At 36.3% G+C, this 13,295-nt stretch overlaps 1 long non-coding RNA gene across 1 annotated transcript; it reads left to right on the top strand.

Moving 5' to 3' along the window:
- Window positions 1-6,332: 6,332 nt before the first annotated feature.
- Window positions 6,333-11,430, top strand: LOC137102896 (uncharacterized). Its single transcript, XR_010911300.1, has 4 exons — window positions 6,333-7,896; window positions 8,132-8,250; window positions 10,019-10,067; window positions 10,251-11,430. It is a non-coding gene; the product is annotated as an uncharacterized lncRNA (long non-coding RNA).
- Window positions 11,431-13,295: the final 1,865 nt, after the last annotated feature.

The raw sequence follows: 13,295 nt of genomic DNA, 5'->3' as shown, positions 1-13,295 counted from the left end.
ACACTTTAAGACTCCAGATCCTGGTAGTGAAGCTGTCTACATAAAGCTTAAAACGTTAAGATATGCTTAAGAATTAAACTAGGTCTGCATCACAGTTTAAACCCAGTATAATGCAACTCTTCAGTCTCTCAAGTGTTAGAAGTAAAGCAACATGCTCCTGACATTACAGCTACAAAATTAATTTGTCTTCCTGCCCCAGCTGAGACTGAGAAACCAACACTCCACAGCAAAACCATAACTTACTGACTTCCTGGTGCTAAGTACAAGTTGAGAGATGTATTAAATTAGGCACATACTACGATCTACACTTCATTCTATTATTGCAAGCAAGGTAACAGCATGAGTCAACCCTAAGGTGCCCCCAGTGGGTCAGATGAGCACCGTGCACACTGTGTGTGTGTGTCTGTGTGTATGCATGTAAGTGAAGGGGTGAATGAGAAGCAACATTGTAAAGCACTTTTGATAAAAGTGCTGTATCAGCAGACAAATTACCATAAGCATTTACTGTAAAAGAAAAAATTGCAGACCCTGAAAAAAAAAATTAAAGGTGATGTTAATGCCATCAGAGTTATACAAAAGTTGACCATCAAACAAAACAACTTGTGCAAACACGAATGAGTGAGCTGTGCACTTTACTCAAACTAACGTTCACTTTTGTTCACCTGTGTAGCTTCTTGTAATGTCTGATCTGACATTGCTTTTAACCTGAAGGAACCTTTTTGTAGTTCAAGACGTTTCCCCTTTCTTGTGTGTTAGCACCACAAAAATTATGATGAATAAGAGTTCTTAGAACACCGTTTTGAGGAACCTTTTTAGCTCCTACGTAATTGTAAGCACTTTTTTCAAGCAGTTAGCAACCATGACTTCCGTATGTGTAAGCTGATTGAACACTTAGCTGATGCAGCGGTGATAACTGAAATTTGCCAGTGTATTTTGTAAGGCACAAATCGGTTTTGCCCTCATATATTTCAACATAGCGTGAGGCAACCAATGACAAGGAGTTTTATTCCTTGCTATAAAAAGATCTGCCTGTCTACCAAGTCCTGGAGATTAAAATCACCTATTGATCTTTTACTGCTGGATTTGTTCTGTTGCCTTTGCTCTCAATCATAAGAGGTATGAACTTAACATTTTATCATGCATTTAGGAGTAAAACAGACAGCTACTGAGAACAAGCTTGTTAAACTTAAAAACAAGAATTAACAGAATATTTACATTGTATGTAAATTATTATTCATTAGTTTAAGGCTGTTACCCTTAACTGTGGTATAGCTGTGTTAAAGAATGATGGTAAATCCTGCCATATTAACTGTTGGGGGACGTAGGCACCATTGTATAAAGATGAAAACCAGCACACCTGGGCAAATTAAACTAAAATAGCAAGAAATGGTATTTGGAAAAACTGACGTTAATAAATAAAGAGCAAGTTTTCCAGTGACAGTGGATGATCTGCACTTTGGACTACAATCACACTCAAACAGGGTAAAGCTCTTCAACTAACCTATTATGGCAGCAGCACTGACCTACTGTGGCAATGGTTTTTAAAATCAAGACAATGTGAAAACATGAACTCCAACTCACCAACAGTAAACATCATCCCAAAGTTAACACAGTATGACATCAACATTAAATTCTCTAACAAGTTTGGTTGTTTTAAAACATTTTATGATTATTTAATGGTTATTTACATGACATTTTGTTTACATGTCATGATGAAAACTACCCAGACTGTAAAAATGGGTGTAGCATTCGGTCGGGAGCGTGAATGCGGAATCCAACTCTCCTGGAGCTTGAACAACAATAAAGATTTAATTCAATATATCTAATATTTTCAGGAAACCACAATACTAAGTACCTGTCTAATGCATGCAGGTTTCTGAGCAGGGCTTTCCCTTCTATACCAGTGTATTCCCTTCTGTGAAGTGCAAAAAATGCAATAAATCATAATTGAATATAATTATTTTCTGTTTATTTTATTTTCTGTTTTATTTAATTGTCGCGAGCCTCCACAAGTAAGCACTTTTTCTTCTAGTGTAAAAACACACGTCATTACTGCTCTTGTATGTTTTTATATTTGGAAACTGAACCGCTTTCTTTCTCTACACATCAGACTTATCTCTGGGAAAGAGCAGCAAGACCAGCTGGACCAACGCTTTGACCAAAACAAAATGGCTGCGGACTACACTTCCAGTACTAGGATGGTTCATAGGAAGTTGGGTTTTTAGTTAAAAAGAAATGCTTCTTGGTCTTCAGCATAGCACCAAAAAATTTAAAAATTATCTAGAGAAATGTCAGACATTCTATTAAAGCTTCATCGTAACATATTTTTCCTGTGTCTTATTAAAATGAGCAATACAAGGAAATGGAATACTATATATAAATTTCATCGAATATGAAATACTCTATCACACTGCAGTGTTACTTCTGTTTCTCAGCCTCTGTAGCAGAACATGAACCAAAAACTATTTGAAAGCTTAAACATTTGAAAAAAACAACTCGAAATTACTCCCTTTTAAATAATCTTAAAATCAGTAAGTAAAGCTGTTTAAGCATTTTGTAACTTGGTAGTAGTTGCAGACTCAGAATGTTTAAATGGCAGGGTTGGAAAACATCGCTTTATCATGTTTGCTTTATTGTAAAGCCATCTCAGAGGGCACTTTATCATGCTTTCCCTATTGTGGGCTTAACTTAAATGGCACTTGATAGTGTAATGCTCGCAAATTTGCAACACAATGGACTACGACGGTGGATTTGAACCCACTGAAAAAACAGGGCAACAGAAGAACCAGCCCAACTGTCTGCCAGGGGTTGGGGTTATGGGGTTTCGGTTTATGGCAGAAGCTGTGTGATATATCCGATTGTAAATTAATGTTCACCAAGAAGCTGTTAATGTAAACACAGTAGGATTTGGTGCCGTTGATCTGGGACGAGCAAGCAACTTTGCGATGCCAGGGGGCTGAAAGGGGGACTGCAGGTTGGATTTTATGAGCCTGCTTCAGAGTTAAAACAGAGTAGGGTACAGTGAACATACCACACTGAAAAAGTATCACAAAAAAAAAGTACTACACTTTGAATAGCTACTTCTGTTGAGCAGCGTTTCCCAAAATCAGGGTCATGACCCCATTTTTATTGGGTTGCCAACCTGCAGAGTTAAGTGCATAGCAAGTTACATGTTGTACACAGCTGCTTAAAAGTTAATTTAATGTTTGTTCATTTTGTATTTTTGTATTTTTGGTCATTTTTCTTATACACCGGTCAGATACATTATGACCAGCTGTGCAATTTAATGCAATCAAATACAATGGCTCTGCCATGAATTCTGCTTTTACAAGGTTATAATTTCTTAGTTTTTAGGTTGAAACTCTCTGATACTTCTATGTGTTTATTATTGAGTTTAAAAAAGAATTTCAGACATTTTCTGCACATACCTATGAGTATAACATAAGTTTGTTAGCAAACTCATCTGTGCAGCCTCAAACTAACCCCCACTAACATTACATCTGCTCGCTGAAATAACTGGTTATGACCAGGCTTTTGATAATAGATCACCACAAATTCATGTTTTAGTAAGATAGTCTTGAGGTTTGAATCCGCACAAAAGCCCAAAATTGATTTGTTGTGTTGATTATAAGCAGGTTTAAATGTAGATGTATAATGTATTTTTTTAAGTTAGAAAAAGAGTCAACACAACTTTCTTTTGGTTCTTGAGCTGAAAATTTTTGGAAACACAAGGTATAAATTAATTCATGCTTGTGAAAGACATGTTTCATAAACCTGGCAGGATCTAAAGGCAAACATACATGAGGTCTCTGTTTTTGGGTTAAGTTACATTTTATAAATCCCTTTAGAGAAATTTGTTCTCTGCACTCGAGTCACTCAACCAGTTCAGGAGCAAATCACAGTGCTGTGGCTGCCTGGAGACCAGCTCGGTGTCTTCATTAGGGGCAAGTGGCAGGAAAATACCTCGGCGAAAACCAAAAGAGAGAAAAGTTCCATGGGTCCTCAGGACACTGTTGTTAGCAACAGAGTAAAGACGCCTACCTTACACTCTTACCTACACAGAAAAGGCCATGAGTGAATATGTTGTAAAACTGTGTATATAGATTTCACAATCCAGACTCTACAATCTGATAAAAACAATGTCTCGCTCATCTCCATGCAAATTACTGCTACTGTTCTTAGAATGAATGTGAGACAAAGCATGACCTACAAAAAGGCCAACTTCCTCTGTAATGCTGCATGTTTTTTTAACTCTCTTTTAGCTTGTCCTGTCTCCTGTCTGGGGCTTGGTCTGCACATGTATACTTATTACATATATATTTTATTTATTTTTATTTAGTTACTTATTTTTGGCCGGATGCCCATTCTGATGCCCCGTGTGTAATACTGCAGGTGTTATTCAGTTATGTCTTAAAAGACAAACCAAATTAAACTACATTTAAATGCATCAGTTACAGCATTTCATCTTCTTTTTTAAAGGGAAGCTGATGCATAAGCTTTCCACATTTGCTGTGTTGTGGACAATTTGATTTAAAAAACTAACTCATGGTGGTTAACCCTCCTGTTATGTTCGTTTCCGAGGAACAGCCTTGATGTCCCCGGGTCAATTTGGAACACACCTAATTATACAAAAGTGTCAGAAACCAAAAAATCTCAAAAAAAATTGTTTATATCTCATCATTAACTCTATTACTAACCATTTCAATCAATATTTAATTCAATGATGTTCTTTACTGTTCACAGATCATGGTTCAATGAGCATAAGTCACTCGTTTATTAAAAAAGATCATGTTAAAACCTTTTTTAATTTACATTGAAAAGACCTACATATAAATTACAATAGTTTTATATGCAATTGATTTTTAAAAATGTTTTTTATATTTTGATTTTTTTTTGTTTATGGAGTGATGTTGATAAATTAAAATGAGACACCTCTTCTGTTCAGGGTCAAATTGACCCGTTTTAAAGTTAACCATCTAAAAAAAATATTTAAAAGTATTTTTTCACTTTGAAACTTCTCCTGCTTGGCTTATTTAGTGTAATCAACATATAAAATAAAAATGGTTCAGTTCACATATTTGTAACATGTAGGGGGGGGGGGGGTGTCTAAGACATGCATAAGAAATAGGAAAAATTATTTTGATTTATTCATTCATGTTATCCCATGTATAAGATGAACTATACTGATAGTCCGACACACACACACACACACACACACACACACACACAAATCTTATTCATTCTTTCAGTTATAGTAAGACCATACATTATAAAAGAATTGTCTAATTTATCAAAATATCCTGTTAAAGATGAGATGAAAACTGAAGAATGTTGTAGTCTTTACTCTTTGATGCTTGTAATAAGTAGCACCATAAAGAATTGTTGAGTATTGATTATTTTTAGTATTAAGGCAGAAATAGTTTAGTTATTTTAGCACTGAAGCTGTGAAGCTTCTACAATCCAACCAAAAGTACTTCAGAGGTTACAGAAAGAAACAATTCAAATGTGCAATGTATCAGCAATGACAAGGACTTTTACAATAACACTGATGATAATCTTTCTGAAACAGAGCACATTATATAAAAATGCAACTTGAGTGGTGAGATTTAAAACTGTGTTTGAGCTCTTATAATAATGGAGAGACAATAACAGCCATTAAAATAAACGTTAGAATTTCATTCTTTTGAATGGCTCTGGCACAATGGTGATCTAAGTAAACTACAATGCACTGGGTTCCAGCACTTATTGCTACTTCTTTTTTTTCCCCACATTTTGTGGGTATGTGTTAACATGTCAGGATCAACATGTTGACTGCTGATAAGTGTTCTGATGTGGCAACGGTGACTTGGCATTAGGAGGAGTGCAAACTTCCTTTATATCTTAAGATAGAACACTCATGCTTAAAAGATTTTACTATATTTTATACTTTGGGTATATGACTCAAATACAAGTGGTTATTAATATTAAACATTTTATTGCTGTGTTCCTGCATTCCGCCTCTGACTCGATATTTTACAAACCAGACTAAAGCATGCTTTTGTGTTTGTTTCCAAGTTATTCTTAAACAACAAATTCTTCATTTAGATCAAGTGCGTACTATGAAGGTGTATCACAATTGGCCGACCGAGATCTGAAATTCAACCGAGAAGGGCAGCGATCCAGGTAATAGCCAGCAACAATTTAGTGAATAAAAATCCCCATAATAAATCTTATTTACTTCGATTAACTTCTTGAGTAATTTGAGCATGAATTATATAGTTTTTATGTTGCAAGACTTGAGGATGAGGATGTTTGTCATTTTCCCAGATGGTTTTCTAAAATGCCTTTGTCATACTGCTTTCACAACATTTTGCTGATAAACAGACCTTCACTTCTTCCATTGGTGGACATCAAAGCCACACAGCTGCTCCACGCACGTAGAGAGGCTAAATGACAACTCTTTTGTTTTTTTTGTTTTTTTGCGTGAGATTGATGCTCAGATATGTGCTGGCTTGTGCAATCTCTGGGGTTGTGAAATTTGGACGGTTCACCGTCTTTTCCAGGGACAGTTCAACTTTGGGCTGTCGTGGCAAAAACTGTAAGGCAAGTTAAGGAGGTAAAAGGCAGCTCACAGTCTTGTTTATGGTGAGTTTAACCAGCAAGACAGAGAAACATGCAGAACTACACTCCAGAGTGGGTCAATTGACAAGGTTTTACTGGTTATTGGTGCCTTTAACCACTCAGCTCAGCAGCTGAATTTACATAAAAGCACAAAGAAGGACTCAACCTTACAGAACATACACACAGTGGTCAGGAATCTAATTAGCAAGTATCTGAGACCACTCGTCTCCTAAGGGACAGCTTCCTTATGAAGCTCTGGTCTAAAGACAGTGCAGACAGAAGGTCTGCTGAAGTGTGAATGTAGCATTTGGTCACCATACACAGGCATTTTGCTATTGAAGAAAAATTTCTCTCACATGGGCCACGTGGGGGCGTGAATCGCAGACCATTTGGTAAACAGGCACTCTACAAATTGAGCCACCGACGCTCCCATACAGTGGTTAAATGCCAACAGAAATCAATATTATCATTTCCTTCAGGCCTTCAGCATTACATTTGGCATAGTTATAAACTGTTGTTTACAATTCTTAATTTGTGGCTTGTAAAGATGCTATAAAATTGTATAAACTAAGTAATGAATGAAAGTTGGGAGATGTTTGTTGTTTTCAGTATGTGTTGAGGTTTCTTGTTAAACACATATTGGCTGCAGCTGGAAATGTGTGTTTGGAGCCACTGTAAAGTTCTTGATGGAAAGGTGAATTTATTTTGACTGGGGGTAGAGTGGGTCAGCCAATAATCATGATCACATGTGTTATAATGTGCCAAGATATTGCAACAATGACTACAATTGAAACAATTCCCCTTGCTTTAGCAAGCATCATAAGCAAAGCACCAATCTAAAACACGCATGAATGCAAAAACCACAGTCAGCCATTTTCAAGATGATATTGGGCAGAGCTATGCAGGGCCAATGTCTGATGCTACTACTATTTGCTGTCATAATGTCACACTTCAGTCACACTTCAGTAAATCCAAGCTGGTCTCAGAACAGCGTTACAGAGCTTCTGTGTACATGATCAGTTTTGATCATTAAAGCTTTGCTGTTTGGAAAACAACTGTACTGTAAGAAAAGATGTATAGGCCTCATTCTGTGCATAAAGATTCATATGATACTGATCAATAAAGAGTTGGAGTCTATTTCAACACTTATTGAGAAACTCCATTTGGTCCCACCCACTGACAGAAAAGCAGGCATTTCACAACGTTTTGGTAAAGTAATTTATATCGGCTGTAGATCTCACAACCACTAATTTATACCGCTAACCGTTCTCTTTTTCTCTATCAATCAGTGGACAGGTAAACAGTAAATATTTTAACTTTGTTTTTATATAATGCAATGTAAAGTATAGATTGCCTGTATTGTGACGTTACATCTTATAAATAGAATGAAAATATCTGTAATGAGATCAGAGATAAGAACCTTTTTAAGACTTAAATGTTACCTGAAACATGGATAACTAGACATAAAAAATGCAAAAAAAGAAAAATTGATTGCTGGTTTAAAACTAAAATACACATCATTGTTTTTCAGGATGAAGTTTGTCATGATCTTTCTAGTGCTGTCACTGGTGCTCCTCATGGCTGAACCTGGGGAGTGCTTTTTTAAACGGTTAGGATCTATGTGGAAAAGTGCCAAGGCGGGATATCGAGGTAAATCACATTCTGTATCAACCTCCAATTTTTGGTTAACAGCAAGCTACATTAGTTTGTTACATGCATAAATATATACAGTACATTCCCACCACCAGATTGCCAGTGTATAAATTATCAAGTCTTGAGTTTTACCAAAATGCTTAATTTATTACAGTACAAACAGCTCAGATGTATTCAGAGATACAAAGAGCAGCACCAATGATGTAAAACCCCAATTCCAAAAAAGTTGAGGGGATTTGTAAACATAAACATTGAATGCAAATCTCATCAACCCATATTTTATTCCCAACAGAACATAAACAACATATCAGATATTGAAATTGGGACATTTTACCATTTCATGGAAAATATTAGCTCATTTTGAATTTGATGGCAGGAGCACGTCTCAAAAAATGTTGGAAGACGGTGATGTTTACTATTGTGTAGCATCCCCTCTTTTTGAACAACCATCTGTAAACGTCTGGGAAGTGAGAAGACCAGTTGCTGGAGTTTTAGGAGAGGAATGTTGTCCCATTCTTGACTGACACACGATTCTAGCTGCTCAACAGTCTTTTTTGTTTTATGATGCACTAAATGTTTTTTATCGGTAAAAAGTCTGACTGCGGGCAGACAAGTTCAGCACCTGGACTCTTCTCCTCCAAAGCCATGCTGTTATGATGGATGCAGCACGTATGTGGTTTAGCAGTGTCTTGCTGAAATATGCAAGGCCTTCCCTGAAAGAGACTTCATCTGGATGGGAGCATATGTTGTTTTAAAACCTCTATATATTTTTCAGCTTGATGGTGTCTTTGCAGATGTGTAAGCTGCCCACACCATAGGCACCAATACCCCCCAATACCATCAGAGATGCAGGTTCTGCCTGCTGTTCACAAACTGAATGGTCCCTCTCCTCTTTAGTTTGCAGAACAGGGCGTCCACATTTCCAAAAAGAATTTTATTCAATTATTTTTAAAATTTTAAAGAATTTTATTTTATTCATCTGAACACAGAACACTGGAAAATGGAAAACATTTTGCCTCAAACCATTTAAAATGAGCTTTGGCCCAGAGAACATGGCAGTGTTTCTGGATCCTGTTCACATATGGCTTCTTCTTTGCATGATACAGATTTAAATTACATTTATGGATTGTACAGTGAACTATGTTCACCCATGCAGCGATGTCAGGTAGAGAATGAGGCCTGTTTTCAATGTTTAATGAGTGCTGCCTGAGGGCCCATGATTATGTGCATCCACAAAGATTCCTCCTGATTCTCTGAATCTTTTGATGATATTATATACGGTAGATGGTTGGATCTTCAAATGCTTCGCAGTTTTACATTGAGCAAATTTTTTCTTAAATTGTTCCACAATTTTTTGGCCCAGTTGGTCTCAGATGGGTGAACCTCTACCCATTTTACATTTGAGAGGATCTGCCTCTCTGAAATGCTCCTTTTAGCCATGTTATTGACCTGTTGCCAATTAACCCAATTAGTTGTCAAATACTCCTCCATTTCCTTTTGATTGCAGCAATTACTTTTATTCATAAATTCAAAATGAACTAATATTTTCCATGAAAATATTTTCTTAGTTTCAACATCTGATAAATTATTTTAATCACAATAGAACATAAACATGGTTTGATGGGATTTGCAAATCATTGCATTGTTTTTATTTACGTTTTACACATCTTACCAATTATTTTGGAATTGGGGTTTTACTACAATAGTAAATTGCCTATCATTAATTCTACAATTTTGTTTTATAACGTAATCTTCATCTCTTTAGCATTCAGAAATAACTACAGGACGGAAAAACTTGAGAGATTGCGCCAAAGGTAGGCACTTTTGATGGTGTGCGATATTTACGCATATTTATGTTTTTACAAATTGAAAAGGGACATAAAAAAAATTTAACTCACAGGTTGAAATTGTTCAGCCCTGCTGCTATATAACTTTGGTACTGTATATAGATTAACTACCTACACACAGCTCTAACTTTACTTTACTCCTCTTACTAGGAATGGATACGGAAGAGAGTCGCAGGATTATCAGCCATGAACCTGTTTTTTTTTTTTCTTTGCTTTGCTTTGCAATACCATGAGCAAATGGAAAAGTAAACCCCTAACCACAGATTGATAGTCTTGCGTTTGCATAAAGCACTTGAGATGCAGTGATCATTGGCTCACAGCTCAAACTGATTTAGAAAAATCTAAAACTGTTTGATTTTGCAACCTTTCCTGAGAAATAAAGCAGCATTACACAAAGGCAAACTTTTGCTTTCTGGTATTCAATGAATAAGTTCCCGAACTTCCACAGGGAAGCACAAGTTGAGGGCACTGGGTGAGTATGTGAGGTTTGAAGCTTCACATCAAATCTACTGGCAAAATAAAGTTTGTTGGCCAAATCCACAGTCCCCCTTAGACACATGGCAGGTGGTCTTTCAACCTGTGATGCTCCTCATGCCTTTCCACACTTCTGTTAGACAGGTTGTTCCAGTTTTATGTTCATGTTTAACCATGATGCACTGCTGAGGGAAATATGTTAACGTTGCACTGCCTGGGTGAGCTGCTAATGGTAATGTAATTATTGTGACTTTCTAGCAACACACAAAGCTTTGGTTTGGTTAATTTATAATAAAATAATAATACTGGGGTAATATTCCAGAAACAACAAGGCAATTTAGTTAATATATACGGTTATTTAGTACACATTTCATTTACCCCTCTACTTTCACAACCTGACACCAAAGTCTCTAAAGAGAAATTCCACAATGTTTGAAATAAAAAAAGGTTAGAAGAAAAGGAAAGGAAAGAAAAAACAACAAGTTTTTAACACAGCCCAGTGTGAGATGTTGGTGATAGCCATCACATGACAGATTTTAAATCTCCTCTGCGGTGAACTGGCAGAAGGTCAGGGATCGAACAGACAGGTTGCCAGACGTTTGGCTTAGTGGATTCCCAGGGAGCTCACTTTGGCTTTTGTCAATGAGCCTATTTATAGCCATTCCAAGCTCCTCTGATACAAATCTCAGTCCGTCTGTGAAAATCAAACATACTTGACCTTTTTCCAATTCTTGTCATATTCCACAATGTGGATAATCTGCAGTTAAGGGACATCTGAATGGATAAATAAGAATCCCAGTGTGTTTAAGATCATTTTCAACTTAAGACAACTATTCTTTGCCACTTTGTCAATTATTTTTTTTCGATAGATTCATCATGATGCATTACAATAAAATAAAAATAAAAAAAGTGACATGTTCCACAAAATTCTGTGTTGAGTTGTGAAAATTTTCATCATCTGCTGCTTGTAATTACTTTGCTGCAGCTTTAAATTTGTGCAGCTTTACAATTTAATGCATAATATGAAGCCTATCATGGCTAGAAGTGTGAGACATCGTCATCAACGTCATTATTTGGTATAAAAAGGACAATTTTCAGAGGTGTGTTTGTCCCTAGTCACCATTTTTACTCATTTGTGTTCGCACATCTAACAGGTGGTTGCACACTTTAACTTACAACATGGGCTGTGTACTGTGTTCACATTTGTGTCACAGTTCCAATTAAGCTGCCTGTCCAAATTTTAGCAAGTAAAAAAGGTAAATAGAAAAAAGCCACTAAGACAATAAAATGCAATGTTTTCTTAATGCTGTTAAGATGTTTTGCTTTCAATTTGGAGTATGTTTTAGTTCAAGGTGTTTTTAATAACATTTTATTAATGTATGTAAAATGATATTGTTAGCCATCTGAGGTTGTTTCTCAGAGACCTCACAAAAAACCTAAAGCACACCCACAACACTGTAAACCCTGGACAGTTATATTATTAGACTTTATAAAAATAGCAGTATGACTTGATTCAATACTTTATATTTATGCCCCCCCCCCCCCAAAAAAAAAGAAAAAACAGCCCCACACTTCCAGAACTTCAACTGCAATATTGATCAATACCAATTATCCAGAATTATGCTGCCTGGACTGACTGCACAAATAAAATATCATTGCAAGGTTGTTAGCTTCTATGAGATACAATTGGGTACATTTTATCACAATATGTGAAACCTTGTAATAAAAAAAAAAAAAATCTCCTCAAAGGCCAAGCTGCTCAAAATCAAAACAATGCCTCATCAAGACTCTTGCAGCTGCATAAACAGGCATTTATTTATAACAGCATTTACTAACTAACTTCCATTTACAAAATGCAAAACCGTCCATGTTTGTTCATATTTCACAGTAGATCATTGGCCAGGTTTGGGCTGACTTCACCAAAGAAGCATAAAAAAATGCTGTGAAAAACAAGCAAACAGGTTTACCACCCAAATAGGATAAGGAAGCAAAGTAAGGAAAATTATAATTAAATAATATTTAGCTATTAAAATAATCTGTTAATAATATAGTTTTTCTGATGCTACTCTATCGTGAATTTAGAAAGAAATGAATGAATTAAAGCAGGACAGTCCAATAAAGCATAGGATGCAATAAATATTACTGATTTAATGATGAGAAAACAGGTTGCAGCAGCAATGAATAAAAACCAAAAGAAAAATAAATAAAAAAAGACACAAAGGGGAAATTAAACATAACCAAATCGATACAGCGCTACGACCTGAAATGAGTGAATGAATGGATGACGCCATCATACAGAAGACAGCTTTACAGTTAGTGATACGCCTCATTGCATTTTTTCCCCCCGTGTGTCTGAGTGTAACTGGGTAGTAGGAGAGTTGAACTGTCAGCCATGCAGGGTGATTTACACAAGGCCTTTACACTAAAGTACCGCGAAGCACATTAGACAAATGACACAAAGAACAGGAAAGATTTATTCTAGACAGATAAGCAAAGGGTGGGAGGGCATGTGAGGGGGATGTAGGAAGGAGTCACACACAAATACACTGAGGACAAACCATCAGAAATGTGGTATTATTTTTGAAACAATAAACTTCATGTCCTATATCAGTATTTAACCAGTGTATTGATTTTTGTCATTTGCCACATTGAACCCAACAGAGCTACAGGCTGAATGCAGGTTCAGAGTTACAGGCTGGAGTCAACCTTTATGCATCACAA

This window comes from Channa argus, chromosome 17 (assembly GCF_033026475.1).
Source record: "Channa argus isolate prfri chromosome 17, Channa argus male v1.0, whole genome shotgun sequence".
NCBI classification, from domain to species: domain Eukaryota; kingdom Metazoa; phylum Chordata; class Actinopteri; order Anabantiformes; family Channidae; genus Channa; species Channa argus.
This window is presented reverse-complemented; position numbering and strand designations above follow the sequence as displayed.